The following is a 26,469-nucleotide window of genomic DNA, read 5'->3' on the forward strand; positions in this document are numbered from 1 at the left end:
GAAGGGCGGTCCAAGGAGAAGCCCCTTCCTCAAGTGGATGGGTCTTCCTTAAGGGGACCTGGAGGCACGGATGCCACACCCGGTCTGGCCTTGGACCTTTTCCCCAAACACTGCAAACTGGATCTCCCTCTGGGTCTGCCCCGGCATCACCTAGAGGGCCGGGCTGTGGCGCAGCTGGCTAGTAACCAGCTGCTATAAATCACTACTGACCGAGAGGTCATGAGTTCGAAGCCCGGGTCGGGTTAAGCCTCCGACCATTAATAGCCCCGGCTTGCTGTTGACCTAAGTAGCCCCGAAAGACAGTTGCACCTGTCAATTAGGGAAATTTAGGGACGCTTTTTGCGGGAGGCTAATTTACAACACCATAAAACTGCCAGCAAAACACGAGGAAAGGAATGAGGAAGTACAGCCACTACTGGACGGTGAAGCAACAGCTCCCCCTGTGGCCGGAATCGTGAAGCTGGAAAAATGTTAAAAATGCCTCTGAGTCTGTCTAATGTATGTTGTTTGTCTGTTGGCATTGAATGTTTGCTTCGGGGTGAGAAAGAAGGGCGGCATATAAATACTGTAAATAAATAAATAAATAAATAAATAAATTTCCTCTCTCCAGTTCTTGGACGGGAAGCTTTCTTCCTTGTGCCATTCGTCATGGATCGTGTTTCCAGCCATAAAGGCCACTTCACAAGGCAGGCTTTGTACTTTGATCGGTTGCCCAGTTTCTCTTGGGAGGGGATATAAAGGGAGGAGGTGGGCAGAGCTGGAGCTTCCCTGGGTCCTGCCTCGCCATGAAGCCCTCAACCGCCTTCATCCTCCTCCTCCTCGCTCTCCTGGCCTTCTCTGCCAAGACATTCCCTTCCCCTGAGCAAGGTGAGTGGTATCTGGGGATCCCCTCCCTCCCTCCATTGGGTCTACAGTCAAAAGGTTCCTGGTCCAGCTGGAAATGGCCTCGTCCCCGAGACAGTCCTTTCTCCCAGATACATCTCCCTTCTGCCCAAGGTGCTTCCTTCCTGGGGAAAGTCCCCTGCTCACCATGAGTTGAGCTGGCTGGTGTCTCACTCTATTCAATGGTAATGCCCTACTGCTGTGTTATGAGGACTGCAGCAGGAGGCACCATGACCAGCCACTGAAGTTGTTTTCAAAGCCTAGCAAATAAACAAAATGGGAGGATATTGTTACCTCCAACCTCAACTTGTACTTTAAGTGGAATCATGAAGGGTTTGTGGGCCAAGGTTGAGCCAGATCCTGTCAGGGGATTATGGGGTGCAGAGTGGATTCCAAAATTCATCATCCCGGTCTCACCTCCTTCTCCAGACTATATTCCCATGCGGAGAATGAGTACTGGTCAAACAAACACTCCAGCAGGCAAAGTCCAACTGTTGATTAACTTTATTTACATGTCTATTTACAGTTTGCATTTCTTGGCTTCAGAGCATAGCATTCATAGTCCATCTTCAGTGAGAGCTCAAGCTGAACACCACCGATTAGATAAGACACACATTCCTCCATCCAGAGGAAGTTCCAACCCTCAAAGGCAGGAAATCATACCTGATAAGTCATAGCAATCACAACAGGCTGTCAGTCAAAACTAGCCTGCTGTTAACTATTTCATTACTGAAAAATACACACTCTTGTTCATCAACAGTAAACACTTGATTTACATTTCATACAAATACAATCATACTCCAACAGATCCATCTAGCCACAGAGGAGTCTTTGTGGAACAAGCAAACATGCATACATGCCTATGTTCTCTTTGATCTAGATAGAAACAGAGTTCTACAAGAGATGGGCAAGTTGCTCGTGTGGCTGACCCAATCCAGCTCCATTCCAGGGAAGGGCAGGGCCAGGATTGCTGGGAAAGAGAACATCCCTACTGAAGGGCAAAGTTAGCGTTGGAAAAAAAGTAGCAGGCAAGGTAAGGGAGGGCTGGAGAGAGAAAGAGACGGGCCTTGGAGAGTAAACTCCTAGAGCTCAGGCAAGAGAAAAGTTCAAAAGACGTTTGCCTAGAAGAAAGCAGGCACGGGAATACCGACAAGAGGGAAGAAAGGAAGAGATCAAGGTGAGGCCTGTGCGCATGATCAAAGCATGCTCAAGGTATTGATGATAAAATCCGAGCTGCCTCTTAGTCTGTGTGGCACTCTCTCCCTTTGCTCACCCGGCAGGAAGGTTTGGCCAAATAAACCTGTTGAACGGTCTTCTTTCTTCTGGTGTCTGATTGGATAAAAGAAACCAAGTTGCACCGTCCTAGATGAAGATGTTTTACAGGTGGTACATCACCCCCAAAAAATTAGGAATGATAAATAAAACCCATAATTACCAATGTTGGAAATGCGGTGAAAAAGAGGGAACCTTCCACCACATTTGGTGGGAATGCAAAAAATCAAAAGAGTACTGGACTAAAATACACGAAACCATACAAAAAATGCTGAATACAAAAGTTGAAAAAAAAAACCCCGGAACTTTACTTCTTAGGAATTTTCAAAGAACCCCAGGATGCTAACGAGGAAAAACTAATGATATATCTAACCACCTCGGCAAGACTGTCATACGCTAGATATTGGAGACAGAAAGCAATACCCACGTTAGAGGAATGGTTAATTAAGGTAGCCGAAATTAAAAATATGGATAGATTAACCTATTTAATAGCTAAGAATCAGGGTAAACCAAGGAAAGAAACAAATTGGCAAGCGATAGAAAAGTACCTAGTAATTAATAAGGTAATAAAAAAATGATTAAAATAAAGAAAAAAGGAACGATCATATAAACAACAAAAATTAATTAAAGAAAATGAGAATAAATTAGATTCCACTAATACAGAAAGGATAATCAGTTTAAGCATAAACACTAATTTAAATCCCAACACCAGCCCCGGTAAGAGAAAAATGAAGTAACAAAGGAAGAAGAAGCAAGTGAAGAAACTGAATGTTGTTTGTCTGTTGGCACTGAATGTTTGCCATATATGTGTTCATTGTAATCCGCCCTGAATCCCCTTCGGGGTGAGAAAGAAGGGCGGGATATAAATACTGTAAATAAATAAATAAATAAACCCCCTGCAAGAAGCAGGAAAATCTCATTCAAAGCACCCCCGACAGATGGCCATCCAGGCTGTGTTTCAAAGCCTCCAAAGAAGGAAGGAGCCTCCACCACAGTCCAGGGCAGAGAGTTCCACTGCCGAACAGCCCTTCTCGTGGTGAGGAAGTTCTTCCTGATGTCCAGATGTTCAAGCACTGTTCAAACTTCCTTCCTTCCTTCCATCCATCCATCCATCTATCCATCTGATGCCTTTTGCTCTCTTCTGATGTTTATCTCAGGCCCGTCTTGTGGGAACAAGGGAGAGGGCCTTTTCTGCTGTGGCCCCCCAACTATAGAATTCATTGCCCATTGAGATTAGGCGAACCCCACTTTGCTAGCCTTTAAGAAAGACTTAAAAACATGGCTCTTCCGGTGTGCTTTTGGGGAGTAACTGTCATATATTTCTTTGGTTATTCCCGTCTGATATTTTTATCCTTTAGACTGTTCCACTATTTTATGTCTCTGTTCCCTGTGGTTTTATTCTTATGCCTTTCTCTCCCGAGTTTTAACTTAGTGTTCATGTGGCCCGCCCTGGTTTTTATTGCTTCTTCTGATTTTGTATTGTAATGTATATTATCATTTATTGTATGTTAAATTGTGTTATGATGCGTTGTTTTATATTTTGTTTTATTGTATGGTTTCAGGCATGGACCGATGTAAGCCGCCCCGAGTCCCCGTTGGGGAGATGGTGGCGGGGTATAAATAAAGTTTTATTATTATTATTATTATTATTATTGACACAATGACGTTGTATGACACAGCAAACAAGATAGATATGCTGGGTTTCGTATCACAAAATCACAAGTCGAACACTTCCCAAGTGTCTAGGACTGTGTGATGTATTTTCGGATGATGTGTGCAGATCCCAGTAAGGTGGCCTTTTGCAGTTGGCAGATTGTAATTTTGTCAATGTCTATTGTTTCCAAATGCCGGCTGAGATCTTTTGGCACGTCACCCAGTGTGCCCATCACCACCGGGACCACCTGCACTGGTTTCTGCCAGAGTCTTTGAAGTTCAATCTTGAGGTCCTGATAGCGGCTGAGTTTTTCCTGTTGTTTTTTATCTATGCAACTGTCACCTGGGATGGCGACATCAATGATCCAAACCTTGTTCTTTTCCACAACTGTGATGTCTGGTGTGTTGTGTTCCAGAACTTTGTCAGTTCTTTGCTGCTGGGAGGTGGTACTTGAGGCATAAGTTCCAATGAATCATTTGGGCCACATAGTTGTGCCTCTGTTTGTAGTCTGTCTGTGCGATTTTCTTACAGCAGCTGAGGATATGATCAATGGTTTCGTCGGTTTCCTTGCACAGTCTGCATTTTGGGTCATCAATTATTATTATTATTATTATTATTATTATTATTATTATTATTATTATTATTATCACCACCGGGGCCACCTGCACTGGTTTCTGCCAGAGTCTTTGCAGTTCAATCTTGAGGTCCTGATAGCGGCTGAGTTTTTCCTGTTGTTTTTCATCAATGCGACTGTCACCTGGGATGGCGACATCAATGATCCAAACCTTGTTCTTTTCCACAACTGTGATGTCTGGTGTGTTGTGTTCCAGAACTTTGTCAGTCTGGATTCGGAAGTCCCACAGTATCTTTGCGTGTTCATTTTCCACGACCTTTGCTGGTTTGTGATCCCACCAGTTCTTTGCTGCTGGGAGGTGGTACTTGAGGCACAAGTTCCAATGGATCATTTGGGCCACACAGTTGTGCCTCTGTTTGTAGTCTGTCTGTGCAATTTTCTTACAGCAGCTGAGGATATGATCAATGGTTTCGTCAGCTTCCTTGCACAGTCTGCATTTTGGGTCATCAGCTGATTTTTCGATCTTGATTATTTTTATTATTATTATTATTATTATTATTATTATTATTATTATGAATTTGGCTAGGACGTTTCTCTCCCCCTCTGCCCCCCCCCCTTGTATACACCTTCTTCCTTCCTTGCTGTTTTCAATTCTCTCTTCTTTTCTCAACCAGACCCTTCTGTTGAATTCTCTACATGATTAAAAACGAGGTACATTTTTCAATCAATCCTTTGGTCTTCACATTTATTAATCAGACTGGCTGATCTTGACATATAAAGCCCTAACGGTTCTGGTCCAACTGACCTGTCTGAACGTATCTCCTCCTATAAGCCTAGGAGAACTTTGAGATCATCTGGGGAGGCCCTGCTCTCGGTCCCACCTGCCTCAAAGGTGCGGCGGTGGGAACAAGGGACAGGGCCTTCCTTCTCGGTGGTGGCTCCTCACTCGGCTGTGGAACTCCCTCCCCAGCGACACCTGGCAGGCAGGCTCCATCTCTCTTGGACTTCAGGAAGAAACTCAAGACATGCTTATGTGTGCAAGCGTTGAATGAATAAGCTTACAGGTCGACACAGTCTGAACTGAGAATTATGCGCAAGGTTCCTGGATGAATGGATTTAAGCACTTTATATGTTTTGAGCTTTGTATACTGTTTTTATTGACTAATGTCCAATTGTTTTAAATGTGCTATGTTCTATTTCATTGAATTGTGCTATTGGCATTGAATTTTGCCAGATTTTGTAAGTTGCCTTGAGTCCCCTTGGGTGAGAAGGTCGAGGTAGAAGTGCTGTAAATAAATTTATTTTTATTTATTTATTTGCAGCATTTATATTCCGCCCTACTCACTAGGCTTGCTCAAATAATTCGTTTTCCCCGTTTACCGTTATTGATTCGTTATTTTCGATTGTTTTGAAGCAATATCGAACCTTGGTTGTCCACACGTCTGGATATCGCGGTTTCGAATCGCGAGAGGCCGTTTTTTCTAATTTCTTCGTTTTTTTCGTTAAGAAAAAAGAGCTTTTGCAAAGCACCCAAACTCCTTTCCTTTTGCCCCTCAGCCAATGGGAGGCTCAGCCAATGGGAGGGGGCGAGGGGGAAGGAGGCCGAGGAGGAGGAGGAAGACGGAGGGGGGAAATGGCCGCCGCCGCCGCCGCCTCGCCTCAGCTCAGTGCATTAATTAATTGGGCCTTAATGAGCCCCCTTCCAAGCCAAACCCACCAGAGAAACACCCTCAATGCAAACCTTGCAACGTCCTTCTCTCCTTCTTGGACACAAAGGCAAAGGGAGGAGGCACTTTGGGTTCCCAAGCGACCTGAAAAGAGCCATAGAGAAAGGGAGAGCCAGTGCGCATGCTCCACCCTCCAAGGCACACAAGGGGGGAGTTCGCATGGGAGCCGGAAGTGTTGGGGCCTCCGTCCCTCCCTTGCTTTTCCTCTTTGGTCTCCCTATCTTGAACACAGAACACGCATGAAAAAAAACACACCATAATTTCACAATATATAGTTTAAATAACAAAAGGAAGAGGAAGGAAGAGGCCCGGGATGCGAGGGGGTGTGGGCCAGGCCCGTCCTCGGCTGCTCCCAGGGGCCCAGATTCGCACCCTCCCTCCCCCCAATACAGGTCTCCAGTCCATACCACGCTACATGAACTTGAATGGATACTGTGGTTGTGTTGTCGAAAGCTTTCATGGCCGGGATCACACTGTTGTGGTATGTATTCCGGGCTCTATGGCCATGTGCCAGAAGCATTCTCTCCTGACGTTTCACCCACATCTGTGGCAGACATAGAGGTTTTGACGTCTGTGCGAAGCTAGGCAAGTGGGGTTTATATATCTGTGGAAGGTCCAGGGTGGGAGAAAGAACTCTTGTCTGTGGGAGGCAAGTGTGAATGTTGCAATTGGTCACCTTGATTAGCATTGAATAGCCTTGCAGCTTCAAAGCCTGGCTGCTTCCTACCTGGGGGAATCCTTTGTTGGGAGGTATTAGCTGGCCCTGATTGTTTCCTGTCTGGAATTCCCATTTTCTGGGTGTTTCTGGGAAGGTAATGGCACTCCATGTAGTCATGCCGGCCACATGACCTTGGAGGTGTCTATGGACAACACTGGCTCTTGGGCTTAGAAATGGAGATGAGCACCAACCCCCAGAGTCAGACATGACTGAACTTAACGTCAAGGGATACCTTTACCTTTACCTACACACACACACACACACACACACACACACACAAGCAGGGACTATATATATATATATATACACACAATATATATCACACACACACCAATTTAACAAAGTTTCAGCCACAAAAACAAAGTTTCTGAAGTAGAACAATGACTTTCACAGTAAAGACAACCCAATTTAACAGGAAATAAGACTTTCAAACCAGGAACAGATTACTGCAATTATTAAAAAAAGGTTTATTATAAAAGCTATGAAAATTTGCCAAAAATCAGAGGATAAGGGAAACGTTCCACATTTTGGTGAGCTATCAGTGTTAAATGTGTTCTACCACTGTACCAAGTTTGAAGAAGATCACTCAAAAAATGAGGGCGGGAGAGCCCCCTAAGTCCCCCCCCCTTCGGGCTGTTTTTGGGCCACCTGTCACGACCCAGGCTACAGAGCACCAATAACCATACGCAGAGGCCAGATTCTATCTAATATCTTTATTAAGGAAATATATAAAGTTAATAAAAGCAAATGTAAAAGTTAGTCCAGAAGCAGACCTTTCAGGAAAGGTCAAAATTAGTCCAAAGAAACAATGTCCAATATGAAATATTAAGGTCCAAAGTTGTAATCCAATAACCGAAACACTCACTTTGCCAGGCAAAGTGAGGGGAGATGACAAGATCCTTTAGTCCATGAACTTGAGCAAGGCTAGGAATTAACTTGATACTTGAAAACAAGGCTTGAATCGTGGCACAAGGTAACAAGGAACAAGAACAAGATCCGTGGAATTACTTGGTAAAATCCGTGAAACAAGGCAAGGTTTAGTCCTGAAAGGCGAGGCAAGGTCCGTAGGTAAACAAGGCTGGGAAACAGGAGCGAAGGCTTGAAAACAAGAACAAGGCTTGAACAGGAACGAGGCTTGGATCGGAGCGCGCTGTCCAGACACAACTCGCTCCGGAGGCTGACGAATTGACTCCGCAAAGTTACTCCGCGGGTAAAACACCTATATAGAGTCTAACTTTCCCGCCGAGAGCAGTTCTCTGGGAACCAGAAACGAAAGCTAATCTCTGAGACCAGATGTTTGACTCCTTAAAGATTCTCATGGAAAGCAGGCTTAATTGGCTAAATTCTTAGCAATTATTCTAGCACTCCTGCGCGAGGCCGCTTCCAAACCTCTCTGTTGTTTACAAAACTCATGGCGAGAAAACACAGGAGATGTAGCCTCAGTGTTTGTTTGACATACTTCTGGAACATAACCCTCTTGCAGGTGCAAGGTTCCCAGATCTGGCTGGGAAGAATCTGTCTGGGAAGAATCCAGTTCTGACTGGGAAGGTAAAAAACCCAAGTTTTCTTCTTCATCAGGCATCACAATGTCATGAGCAGGACTACAAGGCCCATGGGTCATCACACCACCGCGCATGCGCGTCCGCCATTAACGAATTAATTTCGAAAATAACGAATTTTCGTTAATTTCGAAAAAATTTGGGGGCCAAATTCGTTATTAGCAACAAAAACGAAAAACTGCCCCCTCTAGTTTTGAAACGAGTTTAGAATCAAATTTTTCATGGATCGATCAAGCCTACTACTCACCCCGAAGGGGACTCAGGGCGGATCACATTACACATATAGGCAAACATTCAATGCCTTTTAACATAGAACAAAGACAAGAGAAACATAGGCTCCGAGAGGGCCTCGAACTCGTGACCTCCTGGTCAGAGTGATTCATTGCAGTTAATTGCAGCTGGCTTGCTCTCCCACCTGCGCCACAGCCCGGGCCCAATGAATAATGAATAAATGCATTCTCGGAATTTAGCAATAGGAAACACGGTTTCTCTCTCTCTCTCTCTTCCTTCCTTCCTTCCTTCCTTCCTTCCTTCCTTCCTCTTCCTGACTCTCATTCCCTCTTCATTTTCCAGTCTGACCCTGAGGTAGACCTGGATCCATGGGTTGTGTCTCACAGCTTTTGTGTTTGTCATCCCTTCCAGAGAAGCCCGGGAAATGCCCACCTCCAAAACAAGACCCAAACGAGATAGAAGCTCGTCCCATAGGGTGCTATTCTGATGCCTCGTGCCCCGGGGACGAGAAGTGTTGCCCTTGGAATTTCAACGACGAATGCCTTCTTCCTGTTTAAGGGTGAGTGCAATTCCCTTGCGCTGCAAGGCCCCCGGCCTAGGAATCTTAACAGACTCTTGGATGTGTTGTCGACCGCGCTTTAGGGGATCGGGCCCTTAAGGAGAGTCCCGATCCGGTCCTGAGAGAACGGACCTTGGCGGAGCCAATAGGAAAATATGAGCCGCAATACAACCTGAAGCCGAAATGAAGAAGGTCCGCCAAAGTTGAAGGAAAATCCGCCAAGGAGTCTTTATTGAGCGATTCAGCTGAAAAGGACTCTAGTAGTGATCATTCGTTCTACTAGGGTACCATATAATCAAAATACAGCCATATTTATACAAAATTTCAGTCTGACAGCCCTTTGAATTTCCCGCCCCGCTCCCCCGCCCATCTGATCGCGGATAGGCTAGAAGGTTGAACGAGGCGGGCTTTCGTTTCCTGCCTTGCTCTGTTGGCCCAATAGGGAGCTGCTTTTTGTCCCCACTCGAGCCAATCAGGAAGGAGAAGGCGGGAGTTATTGAAACAATGAAGTGACAGGGCAGGAAATATCATATTAATTCCTGCTAGACCGATTTCTAAAGGGATTAATGACAGCAATCAAGGGTTCCTGTCACGTATACAGATTTTAGATATGCCTTGGGGTGTCAGAGGTGGAAGTAAGGATGGGTGGTAATGAGCCATATTTACAGGCTCTGCAGGGCGCCTTCCTGAGGTGTCCTGGAATTTCCTTAGGATGAGATATGACAATGTTTGCCTTGGGGGCGAATCACCTTTAATTCGGCGACTCAAGCCTTATATTGTCCATGCAATCTGAATTAGATTGGGTTAAGCGGTGGCAGATTATCCTTTTGTTTTTGGGAAGGGAAGCCTGGGTCATAGGATCTGGGGTTCATGTTGAGTTCAAAATATTTCCTATTTGATTTCATGATTTGACAATTATATGAAATAAAAATAAAAATAAAATAAAGTTGGAATATAAACCCTGCTGGGAAAAATACATATTTTCCGGGGATCCCAAAGAGTACAAATACATATAGGCAGATAGATAGATTTCAAGGAAATAAGGGAGAATCCATAAAAGTGGAGTTTTAGCAGCATGATTTTACAATTCATGAAGTTGTTATCTCTTGCCTCAGAGTGCAGGGATAATCCACAGTAAACTCCAGTAAAAAGTCTCAATCACCTTCTACTATAAATATATGAAATATAGAACATAAAGTCTTGATTTTTGAACTATCTTTTACAAAGTCCTGGGGGGGGGGGTGGTCACCTCGATCACATTTTCCCCCCTTCGGGGCTTGGAAATGGCTATGAACATTTCCCAAAGCCCCGACATTTCACTGCATGCAGGGCCTCTGCCTTGGTAGATCAGATTGTGACTTTTGTTGGAGGGCAGGAGCTTGAAGGTGAAAGCTGAGGTTCAGTCAGTGGTGGGTGATCCCATGGTGTTGAAGCAGATGTCCCTTGGTCTGGAGTCATGGGAAATGGAGCATGAAGGTGGAGGTGGTGAGGGCTGGGGATGATGGAGGCTGTGATGCAGTACTCCCATTTGGCTGCCTTTTCTTGGCTGCAGCTTGGGCCCCCCTTTGTAGTTGGCAGCTGGGGGCAACTGGGCACAGCTTCTGCGCCTCACAGCACGGCGCCTCCTGGTGACTGCAGGCATGTCCAGCACTCCAACAGAGGAGACGGAAAGGAGAGAGTGCCTAGGGAAACTAAGGACAGATTATAAGCCCCCCTCCCTCCCTCCCGTGGTGGGGTTAGTCAGGGAAGTCACTCATACCTTGTGAGGGCTCCAGCAGTCCTGGGGTCCTTCTTTGGCACAGCTCTGGTGAGGGCGGAACATCTTTCCCTCATGGTGGTCACGGGTAGAATCCTGTTCATTTCTTCTGGGACATCTTCTGCCATGGCGGCCAATTCTGTCCCCTGGTGATGTCATGAGGGCCTCCTTGGCAGCGTCAAAGGCAGACCTGCACTCAGTAGCCCTTTGCCAGGGCAGAACCAGGCCAGCTGGAGGGCACCATACGGTGGTCTGGCCATAAAAGTCTGCCATGTGCAAGAATCCTTTCAGCAGTGTCTTAGTCTCTGGCCCCTGAGCCAGGCAGATGGGGCTGCTTCCCCCGTGGGGGTCTCAGATCAGCCACAGGTGGGGCTGTCTCTTCTGGGTGACTGGGGGTCCGGGCTTACCCTCACAGGACCATCTCCAATGGCCTCTGGGTTCTAGCTGCTGCATGAAATCCACAGCGCACTCCGAGAGCCCTTACTCAGGTCTTAGAACTGTTCATGGTGGCAGGTATGGATTATGGGTCTTGCAGTCTGGTCTGATGTCCTCAGTCAGGTGGTTGGGTCCGGTCCTCTGGATCTCTTCAGCTGTGCCTGGAAGGTCCCCTGGACTCTGTACTGCCCCCCTCATATTTAAAGGCAGTTAGAGGGATTTTTAAAACATTCACACGCATGCACTCAGGGAAAGGGAGGGAGAAGGACCCGAAAGGAAGAAAGGAGATTGTTGGGGAACTGTGGAGAGTGAAAGAGTGCCTTTACTATAAAAGTAAACCAGGATTTTGACTGTATGTTTATAAGGAGAAATGGGGATGCTGGGAGTTCCCTTCACAGGGGAAGGAAGGGGGGAGAGAAAGCTTTGAAAAAGGAGAATGTTGAAGTGCATTTTGGCCTAGGAAAACATGAAGTGGAAGGGAGAGAGAGAGAGAAAAAAACTCACATATAGAAAAATACATGCATTCTTCCACCCCCCCCTTTCTCCCTAAGATAGGGGAGGTTTGAGGAGAGAGAGACAAGAAAAAGTTAAAACCACAGAAGCAGCAGGATTTCTCTGGGGGGGGGTCACAAAATATTAGGGCTTGAACCTTTGAAAATAGGGAGGTGAGATGGCACAGAAGGGAGAGAGAGAGAGCATAGCACTAAGCTAGTCCATTCCAGCCCTCCTTCCCAGAAAACTATATATCACTGGTGGCTTTTAAGGCAAAGGGGTGAGTAGAGAAGAGTTTACAGCCCACACATTACATAAACACACACAAAATTTAACCAACACTTTTCTGGGAGTCCCCCTCCCCCACCCAAATCCTTTGCCATGCTTCCCAGATGGGAGAGAAAGAAAAGGGGAAATTAAGAAACAGAAGCGGCTAAAGGAATGGCCCCCTCCAAAAACAGGAAGAGAAAAAAAGTGTCCTCTTTGCACAACCTCCCCGCGGCCCCTCCTTCTCCTCTCTCTCCAAGAGAGGAATGAGCGCAGAGAGAGAGAGAGCCTGGTGGGAGCAAGAGAAGGAGGGGGGATGGTGGGGTGATTCTTCCCATCTGAGGAAAACTCAGAATGTAGCAGGAGTTGAGTGGCAGGGGCAGATACAATTTGGGGGGGGGGGGTGCATCAGGCTTCAAAGGAACGGCTGGGATGGGGGCTGAGAGAGTGTGACTTGAGAAGAGGAACAGTGTTTTGGATCAGGTGTGTTTCGGGGTGAGAGGGGAGGGGGCTGGGAGCCCTCCTCCACGTTAGATTGGGCTGAACTCTCTGGAGGGGATTTTCTTGGGGGGGGGGGATCCCTGAAGTAAGGGTTCCCTTGGAAGGCCAATTTGGGAGTCCTGGATCAGTGTAGGACTCAGGGTGAGGAGAAAACGTAGGGATAGGGATGGGGCAGAGGGCCTGGGCGAGAAGGCAAGCAAATGTGTCCAGAAAATCCTCTGGAGGAGGGGGTAAGGGGAAAGGGTCTAGAGAGGAATCTTTGGGGGGGTTGTTTTTGGAGCCCAAATCTCTGCATGGGAAGACGTGGACCCCCTCCCTCCTCCAATTCTCTCCCTGGCTTAGGGCCATGAACATCGCGGCATAAGCAAGCTGGAACCACCTGCCCTCCCCATGGCGAGTCACCTTTAGGTCAACACTCCGAATTCGGCGACTCAAGGGGGGGGGCAAGCTGTTCCCCCTTCAAGGGCCACAAGGGGCCACTTATGCACGCTGAGTTGGCCCAACCTGGCCTGCACCATGTTTTTCGATGCAAGCCCACTCCAATTGGCCAGGATCTTACCCAATGGAGAATCCCTGGGGATGTCTGCTGGGGTGGGACACCCTAGACATGCTGAACAAACACCCATCCTTAGCTCAGCCCCTGCCCACACCGACAGTTAATGGAGTAACGACTCACCCAACCGGCAGGATGCAGCTCGTCCTTTCAAGAGTTCCCTCCACTAAGGCTGAATGGCTAGCGTTCGTGGAATCCGCAGGTGACCCGGGAGCACAACCGTTCCCCTACCCTACGATCCTTGAACCTGCAATCTGCAAGCTAGACTGCTCTCACATGCTTTCAGGTGCCAGATGTTCCTGCGTTTCACCAGGAATTTGTTACCGAGCCCTGATCTGAAGTGCAATACCTCCAGAGCTCCGCCCACCTGGGTCTCAACAACGGAACCGGTTCCTTTTCAGGGCGTCCCCTGTTTCACGTTGGCGCCTTTCCTTCGAGGAGCTAAAAATCTGCTTCCTCCTATCTGGCTCCTTTGTTCAGTACCCTGAATCAGATCTAGAGAGAGAAAGGGACTGCCAGAGAAATTTAGATGTGAAATGAGGTCAAATTGTTGGTCGGAGGGCCCTCCTTGCAGCCGTTTCTCTCCCCAACCTGTTCCAGAATATCTGGACCAAGGTCGCCGCTTGGAATTTTAGCCTAAAAATTGATTTTTGGAACTTCCAAGCAAGTCCCTTCGTGGTAAAGCCAAATTATGTTGTCGACCGCGCTTTAGGGGATCGGGCCCTTAAGGAGAGTCCCGATCCGGTCCTGAGAGAACGGACCTTGGCGGAGCCAATAGGAAAATATGAGCCGCAATACAACCTGAAGCCGAAATGAAGAAGGTCCGCCAAAGTTGAAGGAAAATTCCGCCAAGGAGTCTTTATTGAGCGATTCAGCTGAAAAGGACTCTAGTAGTGATCATTCAGTCTACTAGGGTACCATATAATCAAAATACAGCCATATTTATACAAAATTTCAGTCTGACAGCCCTTTGAATTTCCCGCCCCGCTCCCCCGCCCATCTGATCGCGGATAGGCTAGAAGGTTGAACGAGGCGGGCTTTCGTTTCCCGCCTTGCTCTGTTGGCCCAATAGGGAGCTGCTTTTTGTCCCCACTCGAGCCAATCAGGAAGGAGAAGGCGGGAGTTATTGAAACAATGAAGTGACAGGGCAGGAAATATCATATTAATTCCTGCTAGACCGATTTCTAAAGGGATTAATGACAGCAATCAAGGGTTCCTGTCACGTATACAGATTTTAGATATGCCTTGGGGTGTCAGAGGTGGAAGTAAGGATGGGTGGTAATGAGCCATATTTACAGGCTCTGCAGGGCGCCTTCCTGAGGTGTCCTGGAATTTCCTTAGGATGAGATATGACAATGTTTGCCTTGGGGGCGAATCACCTTTAATTCGGCGACTCAAGCCTTATATTGTCCATGCAATCTGAATTAGATTGGGTTAAGCAGTGGCAGATTATCCTTTTGTTTTTGGGAAGGGAAGCCTGGGTCATAGGATCTGGGGTTCATGTTGAGTTCAAAATATTTCCTATTTGATTTCATGATTTGACAATTATATGAAATAAAAATAAAAATAAAATAAAAATTGGAATATAAACCCTGCTGGGAAAAATACATATTTTCCGGGGATCCCAAAGAGTACAAATACATATAGGCAGATAGATAGATTTCAAGGAAATAAGGGAGAATCCATAAAAGTGGAGTTTTAGCAGCATGATTTTACAATTCATGAAGTTGTTATCTCTTGCCTCAGAGTGCAGGGATAATCCACAGTAAACTCCAGTAAAAAGTCTCAATCACCTTCTACTATAAATATATGAAATATAGAACATAAAGTCTTGATTTTTGAACTATCTTTTACAAAGTCCTGGGGGGGGGGGGGGGTCACCTCGATCACAGATGGAGAGTGCTGAGCAGATGGCCATCCTGATTCAGGGGCAAAGGAACCCACGGCTTCATTACAGGGATCCCACCCCTCTCTTTCCTGCCTGAAAGCTGGCCCAATCTAGCCCCCTCCCCAGAAAAGAAGGGAGAGGACGGATGGGAAGGAAAAGAGGCAGAGAAACATCCCTCAGGGGATCCGTCTCCATCACAGAGGGATCTACTTGAGCAGACAGAGAGACTTTGGTCATTACTATCTAACTCTTCACAGGTTTTAGCCTTGTGTCCAAGTGAAGACCAAGGAGGAAGGGGAGGGTGGAAGGAAGACCTGGATTTCGTTAAGGACAAATAAAAGGGATAGACCTCCATCACTCCTGGGAAGAGAGAAATAGTCAGAATGGTGTAACTCTGCACCTCCCTCCCTCTGACTCCCTTTTTTTTCACAGGCTGACCTTGAAGGAGGCCTGGATCTATGGACAGCGACCACCAGAGAAGTCCGTCTGGAGCTCCTCTGCCCATCTCTGCTGCTCCACTCAAACCCACATCCATCCCCACTTGCCCCATGGATGATGGTCCCAATTCTGCTTTACTAATCCTCTTCCATTCACAATAAATGCACCAGCCTCCTCAACCTTAAGACTCTGGACTCATTTTTGGCTTATGGAGGGGAGGTGGCCTACTTTTGACTGAGGTTCATTTGAACAAACCTGCTCTCGTTTTTGCCCTGAAATCCTTCTCCCCGTGCCCCCTAGATGCCCATGTCTCATTCCCGGAGGGGCTTCCCTTGACCTTCTTATAGGTCCCGAGTTTTGGTTCTGGAGTCCCATCAGTCCTTGGCCTGGTTCTTCTCTTTCTGTCGATCCAATTCTGGTCAGGTCTTGTCAGGGGTTCTATGTGGTCATAAACTTCACTGTTGGAGCAGAAGGGACTCTTGAGCTCCAGTTAAGGAGCCAGATACCTACCTTCAGGTAGTTGCAGCGGTCTTCTCCTTCTGGAACAAAAACACGCTAACAGAGCTGTTCTTTCCAAAAGGAAGGCTTTTCTCTTTAGTTGCAGCAGCAGGATATACATCGTATATATAACATGTACAAACCCAATACACAACTACAACACAGATCAACTCTTATACCTTCATCCACCCTCATCCAACAAACGCCGTTAATACACGCATGTAAAATGATACATGATACTGTGTCATGATGACGTGGGCTGGCATGAAGATGGGAAGGCTACCTAAACTTGGAAGCCACGTGGCTTTCTTCTCTCCTCTCTTGCTTCTCATCCTTCTCTCTCTGAACTGGAACCATCTACTCTGTCTGTCGGACTGTGAGTATCCAAGCTTAACTGTAAATAGCTCAGTAATTAGAAAACAGAACAAGGAATAAAAGCAGTCTTCAAGGTCTCCTGAATGAATGAATGGTTCCAGAGTGTTCAATTGAACGGCAGAAGAGAGAGATAAAGTTAAGGCACAGCAGTGAAGCGGGCTGGTTGACCAATATAGGCATGCCTCAGAAACACTCATTTTGAGAGCTGCCGATAAAGCAGGGGTCTCTCAGCCTTTGGAGTGAGGCAAACCCACCCACCTTCATACAGTGTTGACATCCACTGGTTATCTTGTTGATGGTTGTATCTCTAGTCCTTTGACTTTCCCATCAAAGATTAGAAATGAGGAGATCAAAAATATAATAGTTTATTCTTCAAAAGAACTAAAGTCCAGAGAGCGCCAAGCATAACTGTTTCTCACTCATGGGTTTTATAGCCTCAAATTGATGCAAACAGGCACACACACTTAGCAACACCATCCTTTCCCACATTCCTTCACCCCTTCTCCATCTCCTTCTCCTCCTCTGACAGAGAAGATCAAAAATTTGGGGGTCTCCCTGGCAGAGGAGACCTATGCCAGACCCAAAGAGAGGGTTCCGTGGCACCTGGCGAGCTTGCGAGAAGCAAAATGAAGATTTCCCTATTCCCAATGAAATCAAGTTTGAAGCAGTGGTCACCGAGGTTTATTCTGGTCCAGCTGAATCAGGATGACGGCAGCAATAAGTTGCAAGAAGAACCGGCATACCATTACATAAGAAAATGCAGTTTTTTATACTTTACAATTTTGAATTTCCCACTCCCGCCCAGCCGGCCGGCTCCTTGCTGATTGGCCAGGGGAGTCCCTGATGTCAGGAGGCAGGAGGAGCGGTCTGGGGGGCTCGTGCCCTCGTCCAATGGGAGCGCGGGCTCTGCCTGTGACGTCTCTCCCTCGCTGGCCAATGGGGGAGATGGAGGTGTGGCAACAGGAAAAACAAAGGCAAAAATATGTTGATGACAGGATTATGAATGACCCTATATTGGGTCCTTTGTCATGCGGTCTTGGCGAAAACCCTTCGGGCTCTCAAGCCAGACCTGGCTATTGTTCCATTGACTGAATTGACAAGTCTCATGAATGACAGTCTGACACATACCTTTTATGATGAGTGTCTGACCTTTTACAATGAGTGTTCAGAATGTCCAAAGATTTCCTCCTTCCCAGATGGTCTGGCCTTGCCCTCCGAGGTCTGAGAAGGAAGTCCATTGTTTTTATTTTCCAGAGGGTGATCATGACAATCCATATTAGTAATACATAGCCTAAGGCATCCTGACGGTGCCCAGGTCAGAATGGTGTACTGGTCAAAAGTTCACATCAGGGTCACAATGCCTCTTTTATAAGGGGTAAGATATCGTAAGAAATAATAATAATAATAATAATAATAATAATAATAATAATAATAATAATAAAATCGATAGGAGACACAGGTGGGATTCACTATGTGGGAGAAACACGAGATCCAGCATCCCCATGTGTTGGGAGACACAAAGGGCTCCGATTTCCTTTGCATTTTTCATAGGGGAAAAAGAGGGAACTCCAGAGGTTCTCCATCAGCCCAGGCAGGGGCTGACCACAATGAAGTCATAATCATAATTAGAAATCAGATAAAGGTAGGCACATACAGCGTACCTTGAACATATTCATTTCAAGAAAACAAGCCGATGACATAAGTAAAGAGTAATAAACATGCAATAACTAATTACACTATGAACCCGGCCAAAACCAAATACAGTTGAGGAAAACACCTAAAATGCTAAAGCTGCAGGTGTATTGAGGTGACCACAATACAAGCAATAGATCTCAAATCAGACACCTCAGCAGAATGCCCAGAAACTGCTGACCCACATGAGGTCATAAGGGACGCTGGAACAAGACCAAGACCTAGCTGACGAGGATTTTTCCTATCAATCATAAAGATGTTTTTCAATGTATTAATAATTAATTGTGATCAACAACTTATGTAACAATATCTATATAAATGTGTGGTCTGTACTGAGCATAAGGTGTGGAAGCTACCTTGAATCAGCCATGGAGCTGAAGCTTCGCACACTTTTCCAATGGAAACAGTAAATCACTGAACTCGGAACCCTGCTGGTCTGGCGTTGCTCTTCCCTACAATCTGCATCCTAAATGGACTGGCCATTGTCTGCTGCAACACATTCATGTAAAAGAACCAATTCATGTGTGGGGAGACGAATCAGGGCCACTGCGGGGAAAAGCAAGATAGCAGTTTAGTTTAGAAAGTGAATGAAATTAGTCCGGAGTGAATCCGTTAAGTTGTTGATACAGGGGCCTGATGGGTTTCCGTATCCGCGGTTGAAAGGACTACATTCCTTGTTCCCAAGGCAGTTCTGGACTGCCTCGGCCAAGCTGGCTGAGATCCGTGGCTTGGGAAGGGGTTTATTGTGAGCTTTTTGGTCATGGGAGGCAGCCTGGAAAAGAACTCCTTTTGCAGGCAGGGAAGTGAAAGCAGCATCGGATGCAACTTATTACTCTGAGTTAATATGTAACAAAGGTCAATGGAGTCTCAATGGGGAGAGATTGCCCAAGGTTTTTAGCTACTGCAAAGGAGGATACAATGTATCTGTGTGGATGAAGTTTATTTGGAAAGAGAAAATCAGGGTTCCTATGAGCCTGTGGAAATCCTGGCAGAGATCAGCTGTGTGTCAAAGCAATGTGAGTGCGGGGGTTTGTGTGTTCGACATCACCTCCTTTGAACCCATTCTATAATGCATTCTTCTGTGTGAAATTATATTTCCTGGTCCCGGAATGGGTTCCCAGGAGGAGGACGGTGGCGGGGCGTTGCGTGACCTCTTGTTGTACTCCCTTGTTTGGTGTGCGGTGGCATTCTTCAGGGATTATGTCCATTGCAAGAAGGGGGTGCCCACGCCCCCCCCCCCCCGGTGAGTGTAGGAATGTCTGTCTGTCCTGGTTCAAAGCCCTGTGTGGAGGTGAGCCCAAGATAGGTTTCTGGTCTCCCTGGACGTGGTTTTTGGGGTCTTCTTGGGGGTTTGAATAACATGGGGAGACCTGAGAACCAGAGGCACCATGCTCCAGGGTCCCAATCCTGTCTCTTGAGAGATTCCAGGGGAACGTCTCCTCCTCCAAAAAGGAGCTGCCATGCGGCATATCACAAGGAGACATTCCATTCCCAACGCCCAGGGAATACGAGATTTCAGCCCATTCTGCAGCCCGTTCTGTCTTGGAATGAGCTCAACCGTTTCCATGGGCCCAAACTTACACCTTGTCCTGGATTCTGGGACGATTCAAAGCCACCTGCAACTCTGGTTCATGGGGTCCAAGGATGCTTCACGGTGGCCTTGGCCCATGTTGACCAGCATCAGGTCAGCCATCATTTTGCCACCACAGACCTGAATGGCCGGCCTTTGCACCAACTGGCCAGTGTGGGTGTGCCAAAAGCGTGTGCTGCTCTCCCGGGAGGTTTGCAGCCAGGATCCTGTCCGGGTGTGAGCAGGTGTGTTCCAATGAACCTCGTTCAAAAGGAGACCTCCTTCCTCCCCATCAGCCAAAAACAAGTCCAGAGACTTGAGGCGCAGGAGGCTGGTGCATTTATTGTGAATGGAAGGGGGTTAGCAAAGAAGAATTGGGACCATCATCCACGGGGCAAATGGGGATAATGCAGGGCGGGATGGATGTGGGTTTGGGTGGAGCAGCAGAGATGGGCAGAGGAGCTCCGGCCAGACTTCTCTGGTGGTCGCTGTCTATGGATCCAGACCTCCTTCAAGGTCTCTCTGTGAAAAGAAGAGGAGTCAGAGGGAGGAAGGTGCAGAGATAACACCATGCTGGCTATTTCTATCTTCCCAGGAGTGATGGAGGTCTATCCCTTTGAGTTGCCATAGACGTCTTCCCTAAGGAAATCCATGTCTTCTCTACACCCTTCCCTTCCTCCTTGGTCTTCACTTGGACACAAGGCTAAAACCTATGAAGAGTTAGATAGTAATGACCAAAGTCTCTCTGTCTGCTCAAGCGGATCCCTCTGTGATGGAGACGGATCCCCTGAGGGATGTTTCTCTGCCTCTTTTCCTTCCCATCTACTCTCTCACTGCTCTTCTGGGGAGGGGGCTAGATTGGACCAGCTTTTAGGCAGGAAAGAGAAGGGTGGGATCCCTGTAATGCTGTTGGTGCCTCTGCTCCTGAATCTAGATCGCCATCTGCTCAGCGTCACAAAAATATGATACATGATTTGAATGAAATTGTATGAAAAGTATTTCAATGGCGCCTAATCTGGCTGAAGTCACAATTCTAAGATTAAGGCCTTCAATGATTAACTGCCTGCTTTCTGGACTGTAATTAAAAGTTGCTGAACTGTGATAAGAACTGTGAGTGACAAGGGGAATGTTTACATCTGTTTGCAACTGTTGACATTGCTGACTTGATGAACTTTTGGAGAAAGTTGGCGCAGCTGGCTAGTAACCAGCTGCTATAAATCACTACTGACCGACAGGTCATGAGTTCGAAGTCTGGGTCAGGTTAAGCCTCCGACCATTAATAGCCCCGGCTTGCTGTTGACCTATGCAGCCCCGAAAGACAGTTGCATCTGTCAAGTAGGGAAATTTAGGGACGCTTTATGCGGGAGGCTAATTTACAACACCATAAAACTGCCAGCAAAACACGAGGAAAGGAATGAGGAAGTACAGCCACTACTGGACGGTGAAGCAACAGCTCCCCCTGTGGCCGGAATCGTGAAGCTGGAAAAATGTTAAAAATGCCTCTGAGTCTGTCTAATGTATGTTGTTTGTCTGTTGGCATTGAATGTTTGCCATATATGTGTTCATTGTAATCCGCCCTGAGTCCCCTTCGGGGTGAGAAAGAAGGGCGGAATATAAATACTGTAAATAAATAAATAAATAAGTGAGTAAATAAAAATGTAAACCCCCTTTGTATGTTTTTTAGCCAATGTAACTGTAGTTTGTGAATCCAATGTAGTTACATAAGATCTGTATGTCTATCTCCAGTGTTATTATTTGTGTAAAAGTTCTGCTACCCCCTCTCACACTGGAAACTGCAATGAAAAGGACCTTTGTTTAAAAAATATTCAGGACATCAGCACTCTCCATCCAAGGGTCGGTGAGGGTTCCTAGGCCGGGTGCCTTGCAGCTCACGGGAATCGTACTCACCCTTAAGCAGGAGGAACGCATCTTATGCTGTCTTCCCATTCGCAACACTTCTCATCCCTGGGGCACTGGAAATCACCTCTGCAATATACGCGAAGCGGTAAACCCTCTAATCCTTCATACACTGGGCATTTCCCGGGCTTCACTGGAAGGGAGGACAAACACAAAAGCTGTGAGACACAGTCCATGGATCCAGGCCTCTCTCAGGGTCGGAAAGTGGAAAGAAGAGGGAATGAGAGTCTGGAGGAAGGAAGGAAGGAAGGAAGGAAGGAAGGAAGGAAGGAAGGAAGGAAGGAAGGAAGGGAGGAAGGAAGGAAGGAGGGAGTTTGCTATTTCTATCTGCCCAGAAGTGATGGAGACCTATCTGTTTTCGTTGCCGTAGTCTTCTTCCCTAACGAAGTTCCACTATTAGCGCCACTCTCCCCTTCCTTCTAGTTCTTAACTGCATAACAATTTGTAGCTCAATTGATTCGTAACCACATTAATCACCCAAATGGTGCTCCTTCTGTGCCTCCCTACGTTGGCTCCTCTGTGATGGAAACCAATTCCCAGAGGGATATTTTGTCCAGGGATGATGGGGTGCAGAGTGGATTCCAAAAATTCATCATCCCGGTCTCACCTCCTTCTCCAGACTGTATTCCCATGTGGAGAATCAGCACTGGTCAAGAAAACACTCCAGCAGGTGAAGTCCAACTGTTGATTAACTTTATTTACATGTCTATTTAGTTTGCATTTCTCGGCTTCAGAGCATAGCATTCATAGTCCATCTTCAGCGAAAGCTCAAGCCGAACACCACAGATAAGATAAACAACACATTCCTCTGTCCAGAGGAAGTTCCGACCCCCAACGGCCTGATAGGTCATAGCAATCACAACAGGCTGTCAGTCAAAACTAGCCTGCTGTTAACTATTTCATTACTGAAAAATACACACTCTTGCTCATCAGCAGTAAACACTTGATTTACATTTCATACAAATACAACCATACTCCAACATATTTGTCTTCTCTTTCCCGTCCATCTTCTTTCAGGTCTTCCCTAGAATGGAGCCAGATTAGATCCATTTTAGGATAGGAGAAATAGGGGTGGAGTTCCTGTAATAAAGCCATTGTTGCCTCTGCTCCTTGGTCTGTCCAAGGGGTCTGTGGGGATTGCGAGGCTGAGCCCTGCTGCGGAGGGAGAGCGGAGTTGGAAGGGGAGCAGCACTGACGTGGCCCCAAAGAGCCAAGGGGCCTCCAGTGGACAGCGGCCAGAGGGCCAGAGAGCTGGAGCAAAGCCCAAAGCTATAAACATCAGATGAGAACAATAGGGGCCGGGCCGTGGCGCAGGCTGGTGAGCAGCCTGCTGCAATAAATCACTCTGACCATGAGGTCATGAGTTCGAGGCCAGCCCGTGGCGGGGTGAGCACCCGTCAATTAAAAATAAAAAATAGCCCCTGCCCGTTGCTGACCTAGCAACCCAAAAGACAGTTGCATCTATCAAGTAGGAAATAAGGTACCACATATAAAGTGGGGAGGCAAATTTAACTAATTTACGACGTTGGAATGAGGAAGTGCTGTCACAGTGGATGATGAAGCAGCTGCTCCCCCCTGTGGCCAGAATCGAACATCCCCTCAGGAGAAGGTTAAATTGCCTCTGCGTCTGTCTGTCTCTGTTCTATGTGTTTATGGGCATTGAATGTTTGCCCTATATGTGTATAATGTGATCCGCCCTGAGTCCCCTTCGGGGTGAGAAAGAAGGGCGGAATATAAATACTGTAAATAAACAATAGGTGTCAGATGGAAGTTCAAATAGAACTTTAGAAAGTTCAAACAGTACTTGATGACAGGTATGACCTGTAGGCAGGAAATAGTTGAGAAATTGTAGTTGCTGAATTGCTGGTTGAATTGTTGTTGTAAATAGGTGGTAAGGAGGCACCAGAAGAACAAAGGAAAGAGGAGCGTGAAAGCCAATTGTGTGCGCGCGCATGCTTAAAACCCTTAAGGAAAAGCTTATTAAACATCAAATTACATTAAGATTTTACAAACTAAGCACCAAAACATCATGTTTTACAACAAATCAACAGAAAAAGCAGTCTCGACTGCGCCCCCGAAGCGACCGCTTAATTCGCCTCATTGTTGGACCGGCTCTGAGCCCTCCCTCACTTTGGCTGGAATTTTCTCCAACGCTAACCGCCCTCGTTCCCTTCGGTAGGGATGTCCCCTTTCCCAGCAATCCTGGCCCTGCCCTTCCCTGGAATGGAGCTGGATTGGGTCAGCCACATGGAGCAACTTTCCCATCTCTTGTAGAACTCTGTTTCTATCTAGATCAAAGAGCACATAGGCATGTATGCATGTTTGTTTGTTCCAGAAAGGCTCCCCTCTGGCTAGATGGATCTGGTTCAACCTTGGCCCACAAATTCTTCATGATTCCACTTAAATGTATGAGTTGGGGTTTGAGGTAACAATATTCTCCCATTTTGTTTTTTGCCAGGCTTTGAAAACAACTTCTGTGGCCGTTCCAGGTGCCTCCTGCTGCAGTGCTCAGAACACAGCAGAAGAGGGCAGTAGAGCGTTGCCATTGAGTAGAGTGAGAGACAAGCCAGCTGGGAATCATGGTGAGCAGGGGACTTTCCCCAGGAAGGAGGTACCTTTATTTTATTTTTATTTTTATTTTACAGTATTTATATTCCGCCCTTCTTTCTCACCCCGAAGGGGACTCAGGGCGGATTACATTACACATACAGTAGAGTCTCACTTATCCAACATAAACGGGCCGGCAGAATGTTGGATAAGCGAATATGTTGGATAATAAGGAGCCATGAAGGAAAAGCCTATTAAACATCAAATTAGGTTATGATTTTACAAATGAAGCACCAAAACATCATTTTAGACAACAAATTTGGCAGAAAAAGTAGTTCAATAAGCAGTAATGCTCACCAGCCTGCGCCACTGCCCAGGCTTCACCTTTGGGAGAAGTGAGAAGTATCTGGGAGGAAGGACTGTCTGGGGGACGAGGCCATTTTCAGCTGGACCAGGATCCTTGTTCCTGTAGACCAAATGGAAGGAGGTGATTCCCAGGTACTACATTACTCACCTAGATCTGAGTCGAACATCTCATCAGAGAAGGCCAGGACAGCGAGGAGGAGGACGATGAAGACAGTTGAGGGCTTCATGGCGAGGAAGGACCCAGTGAAGCTCCAGCTGTGTCCACCTCCTCCCTTTATATCCTCTTCCAAGAGAAACTGGGCAACCAAACCTCTGGGCGCTCATCAGGGAACAAAGCACAAAGCCTGCCTTGTGAACAGGGCCGGTTTATATTACGAGGCTGGTTAAGCCACCGCCTCGGGCGCACGCCGCTAGGGGCGCTGTCGACGCCTCGACAGCGCCCGGTAGCGCCGCCGCTGCCGCCGCACCGCCGCTCCGCGCCAAACTCCATGTCACCCTAAATGGCTGTGCGCCCGCGTGGATCGCCCGGCCAATCCGCGCATGCACCCACCATTCAGGGCAACATGGCCGATCTGAGCTGTGTGCGCGTGCGCAGACAGCTTAGATCGGCCAGGTCGCCCTAAGTGGCTGTGCGCACGCGCGGATTGGCCGGCCGATCCGCGTGTGCGCACAGCCATTTAGAGCGACCTGGCCGATGTCGCCCTAAGTGGCTGTGTGCCTGCGCGGATTGGCCGGGTGATCCGCGCGGGCGCACAGCCACTTAGGACGACATGCAGTTTGGCACCTTGACAGCGCCCGGTAGCACCGCCGCTGCTGCCGCGCCGCCGCTCCGCGCCAAAGTGCATGTCGCCCTAAATGGCTGTGCGCACAGCCACTTAGGGCGACAAGTCCAACCCTAATTGGCCAGGCAGAGAGGCACAATCAAAGCCCTCCCTACAGATGGCCACACAGCCTCATAGACATTGGAGAAATAGGGCTACATTGTTTTGTCTTAGGCTGAAATTTCATTACCCTTTTATATATATAGACTAGCTGTGCCCAGCCACGCATTGCTGTGGCGAAGTATGGTGGTATATATTACAGTAGAATCTCACTTATCCAACATTCGCTTATCCAATGTTCTGGATTATCCAACACAATCTGCCTTTTAGTAGTAAATGATATGTTGGTGGTAAATTTGTAATACAGTAATTACTACATAGTATTATTGTGCATGGAACTACTTTTTCTATCAAATTTGTTGTATAACATGATGTTTTGGTGCTTAATTTGTATAATGATTACCTAATTGGATGTTTAATCATCTTTTCCTGAATCCCTTCTTATTATCCAACATATTATCCAATGTTCTGCCGGCCTGTTTATGTTGGATAAGTGAGACTGTACTGTATATTTATAATCTTATATCATCTGCTTAGAACTGGATTATATGAGGCCCCTTCTACACAGTTGTATAAAATGCACACTGAAGTGGATTATATGGCAGTGTGGAGTCAAGATAATCCAGTGCAAAGCAGATAAGATAAGATTATAAATGGGTTATATAGCTGTGTGGAAGGGCCTTGAGTCTACACTGCCATATAATCCAGTTAAAATCGGATAATTTGTATTTTATAGGCAGTGTGGAAGAGGCCTAAGTGAGGCCTAACTCTGCCTGTCCCCTGTGCTGAGTGGGTTGCTAGGAGACTAAGTGGGCGGAGCTTAACCTTCTAACTGGCAGCAATTGGCTAAAAACAATTATTCCTCTCTCTCTAATTAGGACTTTATTTTTCTTTCCTTTTTGTTGTATGAACGTAGAGGCATGGATGAGGGGTTGTGCTGCCAAGTTTAGTGTTTCTGGGATGTGTAGTTTTGTTGTTTTGTCCTAGGCCGAAATTTCATTACCCTTTTATATATATAGATAATCATCTGTACTTTGAACTGGGCCCGGAAACTCAGCGGCACCCAGTGGAGCTACATTAATAGGGGCATGATGTGCTCCCTAAAACCATTCAAGGT

The 26,469-nt window shown here is 46.9% G+C and overlaps 1 long non-coding RNA gene across 1 annotated transcript; it reads left to right on the forward strand.

Annotated features, from left to right (window-relative positions):
• Positions 1 to 802: 802 nt before the first annotated feature.
• On the forward strand, positions 803 to 15,685 carry LOC134298734 (uncharacterized). Its single transcript, XR_010005825.1, has 3 exons — positions 803 to 867; positions 9,029 to 9,176; positions 15,501 to 15,685. It is a non-coding gene; the product is annotated as an uncharacterized LOC134298734 (long non-coding RNA).
• Positions 15,686 to 26,469: the final 10,784 nt, after the last annotated feature.

This window comes from Anolis carolinensis, chromosome 4 (genome assembly GCF_035594765.1).
Source record: "Anolis carolinensis isolate JA03-04 chromosome 4, rAnoCar3.1.pri, whole genome shotgun sequence".
NCBI lineage: Eukaryota > Metazoa > Chordata > Lepidosauria > Squamata > Dactyloidae > Anolis > Anolis carolinensis.